Genomic DNA, 15,457 nt, shown 5'->3' with positions numbered 1-15,457 from the left:
CCACAGGGGCCTCACGAGGCAGATCAAGGAGTCTTCACAGAAGGTCTTCAGTGAGGGAGACACACAATCCACTTACATCTTACGAAGATGACTCTGCCTGTGGGGGGAGAACAGCCTGAAGGGGCAGGCCTGGGGGAGAGCAGGCCTGGGAGGCTCTTGCAGTCGTCCTGATATGAGGCCGTCCTGACCCTGGGTGAGGGGCGCTGAGGCGATGGGGGGACACAGCTGGATTTAGGACATTATTATTAATCTCGCTACCATATTCTCTCATTTGTGGAATGGGGACATCTGCAAACCAGATTCTGTGCAAAAGTGCTCTTTTCAGTTGGAACTGCTTGATGAAGTTGTGGGGATTGGGCTTCACGTCTTAATTCAGGGGCTCTAGAAGGGCTTGCTCTTCCACCTGGCTCCTAAAAGGTCCTTTGTTCCCCACTACTTCCTGCTATCTCCATCCCCAGCACTGATGTACTCTGGCCCTCCCGAAAGGGGATATGAACAGAGCTGCAATTAGTGGAAGTGCTGCCTGGAGAAATGCAATTATATTCTGATCTTGGGGGAGAAAAAAAAATTCAGCCAGTCAATAGAACAGAACATTGGTCTCTAGATAATGGGCTCCTGATGGTAGATTAATGTCAAGGCCAAGCCAAGAAGTTTATTTTCAAAGCAGGAGATATTGATCAGGCGCCAGCATCCCATAACAATAACTCTTCCTTTATACAAAGTGATTGATGTGGAAGTGATGCTTTTGTCTGGCGGGTATTGCCCAGGTCGCTGCTGGGCTGCCCTCTGCCTTTCAGGTGGTGCAGTGGCCCTGAGCAGGTGGGACACCTTACCCTGCTCTATTTCTGAATGTCTCCCGGCCAGTTGACCCCAGCTTCCTTGTCTTCATATTAAACTCGCATTAGCTAATGAGGCTGTGTGTCCAGCTCTGCTTGGCAGAGGCACCTAACTTTATGCAGGTGGATGATAAATTTCCAAATTTCCAAATTTCCAAATTTCTTTGGCCCCAATCATGCTGGCCATCAGCCTGAAGGTTCCTGAGGGACCAGGGTGACCCTGGTATGTCGGGAGGCTTGAGGCATCCAGGATGCCCTCAGATTCCTGGGATGTCTGGAGGGTTTGGTCAGTGGGTTTACTCCATGGCTTCCCTGCCCAGCATAGGATGCCCTGGTGGCCGACTCAGAATGTGAACTACCCTCAGGAAGACAGACATCTGTTCAGATGAAGCTGCTTCACTCCTGGGTCCTTTGGGAGCATCCCAGTGCGGGCCACGCCCATCACTTCAGAATGTCCTCTGGCCTGACCAAAGGCCCCGTGCAGCCCTCCACCCTCACCTCACCCCACTCACTTCTTGCTCACCACACCCATTGACTCCCCTCACAGACTCCTCCCTCTGCCTGGCTACCTCCTACTCATCCTTCATGTCCCCTTAAGAGCCACCTCCTCAGGGGCTTCTCACCCTTTTATACCTACATACAGCATCTTGCTTCATTGCCTTTTACCAGAAGTGCAATATTAATTATTCACAGGATTATGTCCCTGGTCTAATCTCCCTGCAACGGGCATCTGTTGTTTTTGCCTGTCCAGTGCACCTTCTCCCTATTGGGGACTGTCCTCCCAACTGCTCCACCTGGGGCCTGTGACCCAGGATGGCCAGCCGGAGCACCCAACCTCCTGGGCTCTGGAGCTGGTGTAGGGCAGGGTAATGGGGTATATTTAATGGTCGCCACGCATGCTGGTGCTTGATGTGATGGCCACACACTTTCTCTGGGGGGAAGAGCAAAGAGGACAACGCACTGCAGCTGCCAGTGATCACCTCTGCACCACACAGTAAGGGAGGGCCTGTCCATGAATGCAGTGAGCACCGAGCAGGGCAGTCCCAAGAGAGGGAAAGAGACACCTGTTTGAGCACTGGGAAGCAGGCCTGTTGAAGACAGCCCCTCACCCCCGGCTCCCGCCATGCCTTTTCTTGGCTACGGCTAGTTTAAGATGATTTTGTCACTTTTATATTTATTTTTGAGACAGGGTCTCCCTCTGTCACACAGTATCACAATCACTGCTTACTGAAGCCTTGACCTCATGGGCTTAAGTGACCCTCCTGCCTCAGCCTCCCAAGTAGCTGGGACCACAGGTGTGTACCATCATACCTGGCTATTTTTTTTTTTTGTAGACATGGGGGTCTCCCTATGTTGCCCACACTGGTCTTGAACTCCTGGGCTCAAGCAAACCCCCCACCTCGACCTCCCAAAGTGCTAGGATTACAGGCATGAGCCACTGTACCCAGCCTTTCTGTCGCTTTTAACATAAGAGTCCTTACCAACCCCTGTGCCCTGCCAGACTCAGGGCCAGTGTTGGCAGGGATCTCAGTTGTTGTATTTGCCATTGGACCCCCAGTGCCTAGCACAGTGATCTGCCCATAAGAGGCACTCGGTCATGAAGGAGGAGGTGAATCAAGACTGATTCAAAGTCTTGAGCACAGGGACTTGACTAGAGAGAACGATGACCTTATTTTGTCATCCATTCTTCAGTCACTGGCTCCAGGGATGAACTGTCTTTTTTTGCTTCCAGTAATCCTAGCAACAATATAAGTCATGAGCAGGGAGGCTGAGGTTTCCTTGTTTCTTGGGCAGAAGGCACCATTGCCATCTCTTTCGGGCTGGATCCTGGCTGGGTTTGTCTGGGGTGAAGTGGGACAGATGTAGGAGGCCAGAGAGAGCATCGCCGTCATGCTCCTGGCTTGCTCACCTCCCTCTTGTGACAAAAAACTCTCAACTCTGCCATGGAGAGACAGGATCCCAAGACAGGAGGGGACTCTCCTTCCAAGGACATGCTGGGGGGATGGTGCTGGCCACAGATCCGAAGCCCTGTGGTTCTGCTCATGGCCCAGGTCACTTGTCCTTTGTATCTTTAGGCTCCTCCCTTTCTTCACAGCAGAGGTGGTGACCATCCAAGACCCAGACAGACACTGCAGCCTGACTCCCGTCATACCAATCCTCATACCACCAATGCCCGCTATGTGACCTCCTGCAGGTCACTGAACCTGGGAGCCTCACTCTCCTCATCTGTGATGTGGGGATGATGATGGCTGTTGAGATGGCACAAGACAGCGTGTGAAAAGCTCTTAGCTTGGTGCCTGGCTCTTAGAGAACCGGATGAATGTTAGTCATTTCTACTTGCAGAAGGACGAGAAACACCACCACGCTGCCACCACGCTGAAATTACAGAGCGCCTGCCCTCTGCCCAACAACATCAAGTTTTCTCACCCTATGGCCTGATTTCCGAAATGGAGAGACTGAAGTGCAAAGAGAGGAAGTATTTTTTCTTAACTAACTTGGTGGCAAAACCTGCAAGTGACCAAGAGAATGGTATTATTATGAATCTCGCTACCATATTCTCTCATTTGTGGAATGGGGGGCAGGAATGGGGACATCTGCAACCCAGATTCTGTGCAAAAGTGCTCTTTTCAGTTGGAACGGCTCCATGCGATCGTGGGGATTGGGCTTCATGTCTTGATTAGTTCAGGGGCTCTAGAAGGGCTGCTCTTCCACCTGGCTCCTAAAAGGTCCTTTGTCGCGCACTACTTCCTGCTATCTCTGCCCCCAGCCCAGACATACTCTGATGGGGCAGGTGGGGGTGGGGCAGGGTCACTGTATACCATTTGGGGCCTGGCCACCCATGAGCACTGTCCTCTCACCCAAGAGGCAGGAACAGAGTCCAGCTGGGGGCAAAGAGAAGGGGAGCTCCAGGGATGGCAGCAGCTGGATCATCTTTGACGAGGAACCCATCCTGTTCGAGATGGGGACAAATACAGGCCACTGAGATGACATTTTGCAGTTCCTCTCCTTGTGTTGCTGTCAGCTTTCTCCCTGCCCTGTCCCTTCAACTCCCACCCCTGTAGGGGGATGCAGGTGTCTGCTCTGGGTCCCTTGCTGCTCCACCACAGGAGTTCCCAGCACAGGAGTTCCCAAACATATCCTGTCAGCTTGTTTCCAGGCCCCTTTCACTGCCCCTGTGGCAGTCTTCTCATAGAAGCACCATGCCTCTACACAAGTACAAATCTAATTGTGAAAGCCTGTTCCCCATTCATTTTCATTGCTGCTTTGATTTATTTTATTAGCAAACTCCTTTTGTGTGATGACAAGCTTCATTACATTGTCTATAAAAGACAATTACCCACTCTTATCTCCTAAACGGAGGGGGAAAGAAACGAGTGGTGATGTGCATTGGGAAAACACAATGGGACCCAGAAAGAGCGCAGTGGAAGGGCTCGTCCATGGAGGGGAACCCGAGAGGGCAGGGGCTGGGGCAGAGCTTCTCTCTGTCGAGGAAATGGCTGCCTGGAAGCTAGCCAGGAATGGCACGGCACCTGACCTGCCCAGAGATAAGGAAAAGACTGGCAGCTGGCCACGGCTTTTGCTGTTGGCATCTCAGCTGAGGACCCCTATGAAGTTCAAACCCTAATCAGTTACACTTCGGGGAAAGACTATACTAATAATTGCCACCAATCATTCAGCATTCACTGTGTGCTTAGGAGGCACATAGGGTAGCGGTTAGGAGCTTGGTTCTGGAATTAGAACTGAGGTCCCACCCAGGCTGTTAAGCAAGTTTTATAAGTCTGAAAGCCTCAGTGTCCTCCTCTGCAAAATGGGAAAAATTACTGTGCCTACCTCCTTAGGGTTGTGGTGAGGCTAAAATGAGGTAATGTAGAAGTTCAGAGGACACCGTGAGCTATCCGTATGGTGTCCTGTGGGCACGTGGCCCGTCGCTACTGGTGGAGGGCGTTGCATGAATGCTACACAATTCCCCACTGAAAAGAAACTCATATTATTTTGAATGTATTAGTTTGTTTTCATCAAGATATTGTTTCAAGAAGTATCACCACCATGAAAGGAAAACCCCAGTCATGCTGGTTTTGGATGTTTATTGGATGCAGTTGGTTAAAAAAAAAAAAGTAGAGAAGAACAACTTTAGTTTTAAATTTACTTCTAAATTTGAACTGTATTTTTTTTTTTTTGAGACGGAGTCTTGCTCTGTCACCCAGGATGGAGTGCAATGGCACAATCTCGGTTCACTGCAACCTCCGGCTCCCAGGTTCAAGTGATTCTCCTGCCTCAGCCTCCCGAGTAGCTGGGATTACAGATGCCCACCACCATGCCCAGCTGATTTTTGTATTTTTAGTAGAGACAGGTTTTCCCCAAGTTGGCCAGGTTGGTCTCAAACTCCTGACCTCCAGTGATCCACCCTCCTTGGCCTCCCCAAATGCTGGAATTACAGGTGTGAGCCACCGCGCCTGGCCTAGTATTTTTATGTGATACAGTTTTAAGCATATGTGCATCTAAATTAATAAATTAAACATATGACTATTTCAACAATATCCTTAAGTGTTTATAGTTGGTTACTTCCCCAACAAGGGGGAGATGGTTACTTTACATTAGGTTTTGACTCAGATTTGGAAATACAGCATCTCACAGCAACCCAGCAAGGGAGGCATGATCACACCCTTTACAAATGAGGAAACCGAGGTTTACTTAACACTTTCCCCAGGGTTCCCCAGTGTATAAACGGCAGAACCCAAAATGGAACCTGGGGTTGGGTCAGAACTAGGCAGATCGGAGAGTTCCACAGAGACTGTGCTTTCCTAAGGTCTGGACCGACCCTATCGTGGTCTTCCTCAAAGATCCCTAACAGCACTTGTATTGTCTGCAGAACAAAGGGGTCACCCTTGGCTTGCAATCAGGCCCTCTGCCACCTGCTCCCATCTATCACCTCCTACCCTCTCCACACCCCCTGGACTCCCTATGTAGATGCTGCTGACAACTGGCCGCAGTGCATTCACTTTTCTGCCCCAGGGGCTTGTGAATTTTTCTTTATGTGACTGTTGAAACCCCAAACATTAATTATCTAATTCATTTATTCATTCATTCATTCATACATGATCTGGTCATTGGTCAGGTTTGTTCTAAAATCCATGCTGGAAAAAATGGAACAGAAACGAACTGCCAAGGGTGGACCAAAGATATGGAGCCTTGAAAGCCGGGTGAAGCTATTGGAACTTCTTGGCCAACCTGCCAACCAACCTGCCCATTACTCTGTCCTTCCACACCCACGCCTGAGCATCCTCTCAGAGGCAGAACCTCCCACCTATTCATTACAGCTGTGATTTTCAACCTTGAGCCTCATCGGAAGCACCTGCAGAGCATGTTAAAACACAGCTGGCTGGGCTCCACGGCAGCCTCTGACTCAGCAGCCTGATAATTTGCATTTCTAATAAGTTTCCCGGTGATGCTAATGCTGCTCGTCCAGGGGTCACACTTTGAGGACCACTGCATACTGGCAGGGTGACAGCATCTCAGGTGACTGTGCCTGCCAGTTCACACTATGTTTCCTAACAGCCCTGTGAATTTGGGATTATTGGTGCCCCTCCGTAGATGGGGAAATAAAATTTCAGGAGAAAGGGCAGATGAGTCCAAGGTCTCACAGAGATTTTGTTCCAGAACTGGGCCTAGAGCCAAGGCCTTTTGACCTGTCTTGCCAGCCTCTTTCCACTCTTGTCTTCCTGCAACCACAGCCCCATCACAATAACCACAACCATGCTGACATTAACAGCTATCATTTAATGATCATTTATTATGTTCCAGGCACTGAGCTAAGCTTTTAATATATTTTGGCTAATATCATGCTCGCAACTGCACTATGAAGTAAAGATTATTCTATCCCCTAAATAATATAAAGAGGAGAGGTTAAGTCACTTTCCCAAGGTCACACAGCAGCTAGCTCATTGAATTTGCACTAGAACCCAGGCAGTTTGATGCTGAAGCCCATCTGTGTAATACTGTGCTGTTCTGCCTCCTTACCTGAGGGTTATGATCAGAACAGCTGCCACTTATTGAGTGCCTCCTCTTTGGTTAGCTCCAGGCCAAATATACGTATCATCCCATTTAGTTCTTACAACAAACTTTTGAAGAAGTTATTTTATTACCATTTTTAGGGATGAAACAGCCAAGCCACCATGAGGTAGGTGTGTGTTGGTTAGGGAGTAACATATACACAGGCGACCCTCAGGCCTGTGAGCCATCTCCTTGGAGGAGTGGTGGGAGAAGCAGTCCCCACAGGCAGGGACACTCATGGAATTTCAAATGACTTGCCGAGAGTCACGAGCAGAATGCCTTCCCTGTTCCTAGCAGACGGCTCTTGCAAAGGCTGGGCATATGTGACCCCAGGACGAAAATGCTGCACATATCAGAGCATATTTCCAGCATCCTTGGATAACACAGGGAAGGGAAGAAATGGCAGCCATGCTGCAGCTGTCCGAGGCAGAGGGTGCTGGTAGGGGCAGGGAAAAGGATGGGGAAATGCATTGCCATACAGGTGCCCGATGGTGGCCCTGGATCTCCTTCTGGTGCCTGGGCTGGCCTTTGGCAATCATTTCTCCCTCCTGTGTGGCAACTTAACCCCTCTCAGGGCTAGTCCTGACCTCTGGGCCCTTCCTGGAACATGGGCCTCTCTCTAGACTGGATACACCTTTTCTCTACTCCTACCACCAGGCGGAATGAGATGAGCACTGGACTTGGAGCCAGGACATCTGGGATTTAGCCCCGGCACTGCCACCTTCTGGCAGAGGGACCCTGCCCAGTCACCTAACCACTCCGGGCCAGGTTGCAATATCACCCTTGCTCAGCTTCTGGGTGTGTCCTGCCTTCTTTTCACACATCCTGTTTAACTTAGTCTTCTTGATAACACTGAGTTTTATGGAAAAAAAAATCATTTTTTGTTTTTTTTTTAAGTCTGTTCACGTAGCCTGGGACTGGGCTAGCCTTTCAGTAACCATATCAGTATCACATAAAGCGAACCCCAGCCTCCTCTGAGTCTTCATTCCTCTATCCAGAGAATGGGTTTTCCTCTCAGAACAAGCTCAAAGACCTTCCTGACTTCCGCAGGGGAAGGTGTCCTCCCTCTCGTCCCCTCACATGGCTTTCTATCACTCCCTTCCTCCTGCAAGCCTGCCTCATGGAACCCTCGGACCCGTCTCCATTTTGCCAGGGACGGTGGGGCCCACCTCTGCCTCTTGGAGCAGACCCTGCAGACTTGCTCTTGGCGGCCTCAGGCCTTCCCTGGGAGTCTCCGCACTGCTGACTTGTGCAGAATCTCATCTCGGAGCTTGCAAATGGCCCAAACAATGTGCTGGAATGTATATGGATGGGGGGGTGGGCTGGGAGTGCTGAGAACCCAATATTTTCTTCTTCTTTTTTTTCCGTTCCTTTGAGACAAGTTCTCACTCTATCACCCAGGCTGGAGTGCAGTGTCATGAACATGGCTTACTGCAGCCTTGACCTCGCAGGCTCAAGGAATCCTCCCACCTTAGCCTCCCAAGTAGCTGGGACTATTGGCGCACAGCGCACCACCATGCCCAGTTAATTAAAAGAATTTTTTTTTTTTTTTTTTGTAGAGATGAGGTCTCACTGTGTTGCCCAAAGCTGGTCTTGAACTTTTGGGCTCAAGCAATACTCCTGCCTCGACCTCCCAAAGTGTGAGAATTACAGGCATGAGCCACTGTGCCTGGCCCCTTCTTCTTGTAACTTTTCCTGGTTACAGAAGTAATACGTACTTATGATGAACACGTTCAATGTTACAGACACACATTAGGTAGAAAGAGACGGCTATACTTTGAAGCCCTCCCACTCCCAAAGGCCACTAGGGACGAAGCCTTCATGGCACTGTGAGTCATTTTCAGAAGTGAGATGGGCTGGCTGCAGTGGCTCATACCTGTAATGCCAGCCAGCATTTTGAGAGTCCGAGGCAGAAAGACTGCTTGAGGCCAGGAGTTTGAGACCAGCCTGGGCAACATATGGAGACCCTATCATTACAAAATATTTAAAAATTAGCTGGGAGTGGTGGTGTAGACCTGTAGTCCCAGTTATTTGGGAGGCTGAAGTGGGACAACTGCTTGAGCCCTGGGGTATTGAGGCTGCAGTGAGCTCTGATCACGTCACTGACCTCCAGCCTGGGCAACTGTGTGAGATCCTGTCTGAAATTTTTTTTTTTTTTTTTTTTTTTTTTTGTGGAGACCTCCAATTTATTTTATGTAATATTTTCTCGTTTAGATATGCTCTAACTTATTTATCCCCAGAGGACGTGCATTTGGGTCATTTTCAATCTTCTGCTATGGTAAGTAACACTTCAGCAAATAAATCTTTGCTCATCACTGTCTCTCTTGTATAAACTCCTGGGCATGGAATTTCAGGTCAAAGAATGTGCTTGCTCTGAAATATAATGGATTTTGCCAAATTGCTATTCACAAAAGATATACCCACTTACATTGCCCCAAAGCCTACCTTTTTCTCACTTTAGTTTGGTCACATTGTCCTGGTTGGATACTTTCTCTCTCCTGTATCTCATAGTTGGAGATATCCTAACCATGGCCTCCTGGGGACACTGTGCAGTTTCCTTTCTGCTCATCCTGCTGCCTCCACCCCTAATCCAAACAACCCCTCATATCTGTGTATGTCAGAGGGCTTTCCACACAGCATCTCATTTGATCCTATCTTGTTGGGTAGGAAGGAAAACCGTATCAGCACAGTCTGGGATGTGAGGGCCAGAGGTCAAACAACTGGCCCAGGGTCATAGGATGCAAGGACAGCCTCCTTGCTGAGCACTTTCCCACCATACACCATTGTCCAAAGATGGCCTCCTAAGTCTGGGAAGGGTAGTACTAAGGAGGTATATTAGTTGGAAGTGATGCCACTAACACACTAACAGTTACTGGAAACACTGATGCGGGCCAGAGACTGGGGATACAGAGTGGACAAAACCTCCTCCCTGCCTCCAGGGAGCATGCAGAGATGGGAGTGCAACGTGGAGTGGTTCCCAGGCAGCACGGGGAACCATCTATATAAGCTGAGATTGGAAGGATGAGTGAGGGTTGGCCAGACTAAGGAATGGCATTTTGGGAGTGGACAGTGTGGGCCTACAGAGAGGGGCTGGCCCATAAGCCTGGGTCTTACATGCAGTCTTGTCTGGCTGGGTAAGGTAGGCATCTATGGTTTGCTCTATCCCACATCCATTCTCCCTTCTGGGTACAGCACCTGGACTTTCCTTTGGGTAACTAGCCCATCCCCACCTTCCTGGCTCCTGGATGGGCATGTGACTGCAGGTGACCAATTGCAGTATTGTTCAGGGACGAGCATGGGGCCAGCAGGCCAATGAGACTCAACCTGGGGACTTGTACAAGATGATGGGAAAAACAGACTCTCCTTCCATGGGCTGCTGAGGATCTCCATGAGAAAAGGCCCACCTGAGAGGGAAGCCAACTCAGATGAAATAGGGCCTAGGCATTGAGAGAGACCTAGCCCGAGTGAGATGACTGAGTCCCTGCATCCAGTCTGGCCTTAGGGTCTACCCTGGAATTTCAGTTGTGTGAGCCTATCAATTCTGGTTTTTGCTTAAATCAGATTGATTAGGGTTTTGGTTATCTGTAAGCAAGAATCCAGACTAATGCAATGGGATAAGAGGAAAAGGGGGAAGGAGAGAGCAGCAGGGCCAGCTCATGAACCTAGCTGGAGGCTAGGCTATGGAGTTAAAGACTTGTCCAACCACTAGAACTGGGAAGATTCTGACTTCCACGTGAGAACTTTGCTCTGCTGAGAGAGACAGACAGAGAAGGAGGGAGGGAAAGGGAAAGTCAATGACTTTTCTAGAAATTTCAGAGCTGTTGGAACACTTTTTGGGGGTTTTCTCATCAGGATAGACAGTCCAGTCTGGAATAAGCCCTCAGCCCTGAAGGTACATGTTGATTGATCTTAATTTCTGAAAATACGCTCATGCCTTTCAGACCAGGCTTCTCTCTGTCACCGAGAAAAGGGATCTCAGCAGAGATGAATCAGAGAGAATTTGGTCCTTCGTAAATGCCGGCTCTGGCTGAAAGAGAACACCTGCATTCCAGCAGGGCGCCGCCAGGGATGAATGGGCTCACCTGTTCCCCTCAGCCCTGCAGGCAGCCTTTCCACAGGGTCCTGGGAGACAGTGCACTGGCAGATGTGCTGTTGCTGGCTCCAGGAACTCTCCTTTTCCAAGCCAGGAGAGAGAAAGCCCAGGGAGAAAAGTCTCCCTTCCAGACCACAGGAACCTCCTCATTACACTGTCTCATTTCCTCTGGAGAGTGACGGACATAATTGGATCAAATGGAAATGTAAGCCAGCCTCCTTCCCCCTCCCGGATGAGAGACTTCCAACATGGCTTCATTACCAAGTCTATTGTAAATAACTGTGGAGAAAAATGCCATTTGTTCTGCCATAATTGCCTGATGAGCATCAGTAGATGGGTCTTTGAAACACATAGAATGAAATCATTTTGGGCTGGTTTAGAAATTCCTTTGTGCAAATCTTTCTCCATTCACTGTTCTCCATGGAGGGGGTTTCTGAAGGGGGTCTTCTAGAGCAAGGAGCCAGTTAGGAGCTTGGAGGCTGATTCTGGCCAGGGACACACTTACTTGGATTATTCAGCCAATATTTGTTAACTGCTGTCAACTAAAGAAAAAAAATGAAGCTTTTAAAGAATTAAAGTTAGTTTTATTTAGAAGTCTTATTGAGGATTATAGACCAAGGCCTGTAGCCTGGGAGGAGGCTTTTAGAAAGGTTCCCTCAGACTCCTCCAATGTAGTATTTTAATTTATACATAGGTGGTGAAGATTTAGTATGTGTAAAATTACATCAAGGTTTGGGTGTTAGAGTACATCTGGTTATACATTACAGGAGCATAGTCACTAATCTTATCGGACGTTATTTTATGAGTAGAGAAAGGCGAGGACTAGGGTCATTTATCTTTGATGGAACGTAGTGACTCAGGCGAGAGACATGGGGGGCCATGCATTCTATCCTGTTTTGCCTTTAAAACATTTTTCCAGAGAGCTGCACAGTGTCCCAGAGTCAGGGGCTTTGTGAAATTCTCCCAGCAAAGGGAAATGGGCAAACATAGCCTCTTACATTTGCCACTTTGTCTCACAAAGTTTTTGGTCATAAATTAATCGTTTGGTTGTGTTGTTAAGACTAATGTTGATTGTCATCTGTAGTTAGAAGGGCTCTTGTTTAGGAAGGTTGGTAATTTTTAGTTGTAGTTGTATCAGACCTAGTGTGTTTTTTAGCCTTTTCTTGGAAAATATGTTTTGGATTGAATTTAGTTCTCATTAGTATGATGTGGGGGGTTTTTGATGGTGTCTTTTTTTGTATTTAATACAATATTTTAACAGGATTATTATGAGGATATTATAGATTCTATACAGTAATACAGACTTCATAGTAATAAAGTCTGTTGTAGACTGGAAAAAATATGATATTTAATAAAACTGGAATATATATTTGTATACCTTTAATTGTATTATTTGTTATACTTATATTTATTAGTCTTTTTTAGGAAAAGCAATGTTGGACTAGAACTTATTGTAAATGCCTTTAGAGAAGAATTTAGAATAATAATTCTAAATAAGTGACAAAAATAGAATAATCACAGTTAAAATTTGATAAAAGTTTTTGATTTTTTTTTTTTTGACACAGAGTCTCGCTCTGTCACCCAGGCTAGAGTGCAGTGGCACAATCTCGGCTCACTGCAACCTCTGCTTCCCAGCTTCAAGCAATTCTCCTGTCTCCACCTCCCAAGTAGCTGGAATTACAGGCATGCACCACCATGCCTGGCTAATTTTTGTATTTTTAGTAAAGATGGGGTTTCACGATGTTGGCCAGGTTGGTCTTGAATGTAGTTATTTTATTATATGTAGTATTTTAAAATGATAACCAGAATTATTGCTGATAGTGTTATATCAGAACTACTAGACTTTTATACATTTTACATATTTTTAGAATATTTATATTTATATAAATATAATTTTAGAAAAGATCTAATACAATAATAAAAATTATGACTCATAAAAATTGGTCTCATAGTGCCTTTTCTGTGTTGGGCCAGGCTTTAGGTACTTGGGATACAGCAGTGAGTGAAACACAAAAAGATCCCTCCTCCACTGACTACTCTTTGCTGATAAGCTTGGAAGCAGCCTCAGAATGCATATCAATACCCACCTGGGGCAGCCCCTACCAATGGATCAGAGTTGGCCTGGCAGGGAGTAGAAACCTATTTGCTGTCTCTCTCTCTCTCTCTCCCCCTCCCTCTCTCCCTCCCCCCTCCTTCTCTCTTTCTCTCTCTTTTTTTTTTAAATGAGGTGGGGTCGTGTTGTCTTGTCCAGGCTGGTCTCAAACTCCTAGGCTCAAGAGAGCCTCCCACCTTGGCCACCATTCCTGGCCCTATTTGCCACTTCTGACTTAGATTGTTATTAATTCCATTAACTAAGAAATTGCAGAATATCCAAGTAAATTAGGAATAATCCCAGAAGGGGCAAAAAAAAAAAAAAAAAAAAAAAAAAATCCCAGAAAGGGTGAGGCAGAGGTCCATAAAACATGGCAGGTTTTCAGAACAGTCTGGGTATGATTTAAACAACAACAAAAATAGCAGGTCAGAGCATGGGCTTTGGAGTCAAGCAGACCTGCGTTCGGGCCCCAGTTCTGCTTCTTCCGGCTGTGCGAGGCCTTGGCCTGAGCTTTGCTTGCCTTCCTGGTGAAATGGGTATAATAATGATACAACTCTCCTAAGGTTGTTGTGAGGATTAAACAAGTCAGCATGCGTGAAGGGCTTGGCACACTGTCCTGTTAGCTATGATCAGGACTGAAATTCACTTGTTACACACTGGAGTGGATGCACCATTGTTTATAGCTGGTATCTGTTCTGACTGGATGTGCTTGTGTCATCACAGTTGTTACATATTTTGAATATTACCCTTATGTGAATGTTGATTTTATTTAGGGGGTTGGTCTCCTTATGGGAGATAACTTCAGAACTCTGGTGGTTAAAATAGATATAAACTGGCCAGGCACAGTGGCTCACACCTGTAATCCCAGCACTCTGAAAGGCCGAGGTGGGTGGATCACCTGAGGTCAGGGGGTCAAGACCAGCCTGGTCAACATGGCGAAACCCCATCTCTATTAAAAACACAAAACATTAGCTGGGCGTGGTGGCAGGTACCTGTAGTCCCAGCTACTCAGGAGGCTGAGGCAGAAGAATCACTTGAACCCAGGAGGTGGAGGCTGCAGTGAGCCAAGATCGCACTATTGCACTCCAGCCTGGGCAGCAGAGTGAAACTCTGTCTCAAAAAAAAAAAAAAAAAAAAAAAAAGATATAAACTGCTTTTCAAACCTAAATAACATCAATAGAATTGTAGGTTTTTTTTTTTTTTTTGGCTAATCAAGAATTCATGTTCTCCAGTTCTGAACTACTCAACCACTGTTGCAGATAATAATATTAATGTATCAATAATAATCTTTAGGATAATTTATTAAGAAGCACCTAATAAGCACGGTCTCACTTAATCCTCTCAACAACTCTGTGAGGATTAAGGTTTCATTAAACCCACTTTATGGAAGTAGAAACCAAGGCTCAGTGAGGTGAGGATTCCTTGCCCAAGATCGCACAGCTGGCAGGACATGGCAGAGCTAGGATCTGATCTTGGCACTCTGGTGCCAATACCAAAGCCTTAATTCACTGTGCCTGACAATGGTCCTTTGCGTTGAAAGTTGAGGCCTGACTGAGGGGGCATCAGAGTTGTGTATTCACAGGGGTCAGATCAGTAATGGTGCTATCTGTCCCTCGTGGGCTGGGGATATGCCTTAGCCAAAGGTCTAAGCTGTTAGAAGCTGACTCTGACAGGCCACAAGGGCATGGGACAAGTTAACCCCCCCTCAGAAGGTCCAAGCCTTCACTTGAGAACAAGACAGACTCCCACAAATAAAGAGGAGAATGTAGCCTTGGAAGTTTGGGTGCTTAACTAGTTATTAGTTAACTAGTAACTCCTTTACCACTACTGTCAGAAAGCTTCTAGAGCCCACAGGCTGGTCAAGTAGGTTACAGTAAATATTTACTCACCGAAACTTTAACAATTTCTACCAATTATTAATTGCTGGTCATGTTCCCAGGTTGTGTGCTAAGCACTTTCTAGACATGATCTCATTTTATCTTCACGATAGCTTTGTAAGCTAGGTAGTATTATGATTCCCTTATTTCAGATGAGGAAAGAAAGCTCGGGGGGGTCATCTAACTTGCCCAAAGTCAGATAGCTCCTGATGATGGAGTTGGGATCTGAATCCAGGCCTTTGTGACTTTACAACTGGAGCTTATGCTCACTGGTCTTTGTCAAACTCCTAGAGCAACAGGTACAAAAGGGCAAACTTGAGGGGGTGACCGAAAGCACTCCTCTAGGCCTACGTATCCTGTTTGGCCTTCCTAGCTTCTCTGGCCCACTGCTTATTTGCTGAACATCTCAATCTCAGACCTGCCATCTTGAGTAGAAGCAAGACCTTATTCCAACATCTTAAGAAGACACAAGGCAAATGCCAGTCAGAGCTGTGGTGAGGACCAGCCT

The 15,457-nt window shown here is 47.1% G+C and overlaps 1 protein-coding gene across 4 annotated transcripts in view; it reads right to left on the bottom strand.

The window, feature by feature from the left end:
- GALNT10 (polypeptide N-acetylgalactosaminyltransferase 10) overlaps nt 1–15,457 on the bottom strand; it is a 233,664-nt gene that overhangs the window by 18,782 nt on the left and 199,425 nt on the right. The window lies entirely within an intron of this gene.

Source organism: Hylobates moloch, unplaced genomic scaffold (assembly GCF_009828535.3).
Source record: "Hylobates moloch isolate HMO894 unplaced genomic scaffold, HMol_V3 SCAFFOLD_6, whole genome shotgun sequence".
NCBI classification, from domain to species: domain Eukaryota; kingdom Metazoa; phylum Chordata; class Mammalia; order Primates; family Hylobatidae; genus Hylobates; species Hylobates moloch.
This window is presented reverse-complemented; position numbering and strand designations above follow the sequence as displayed.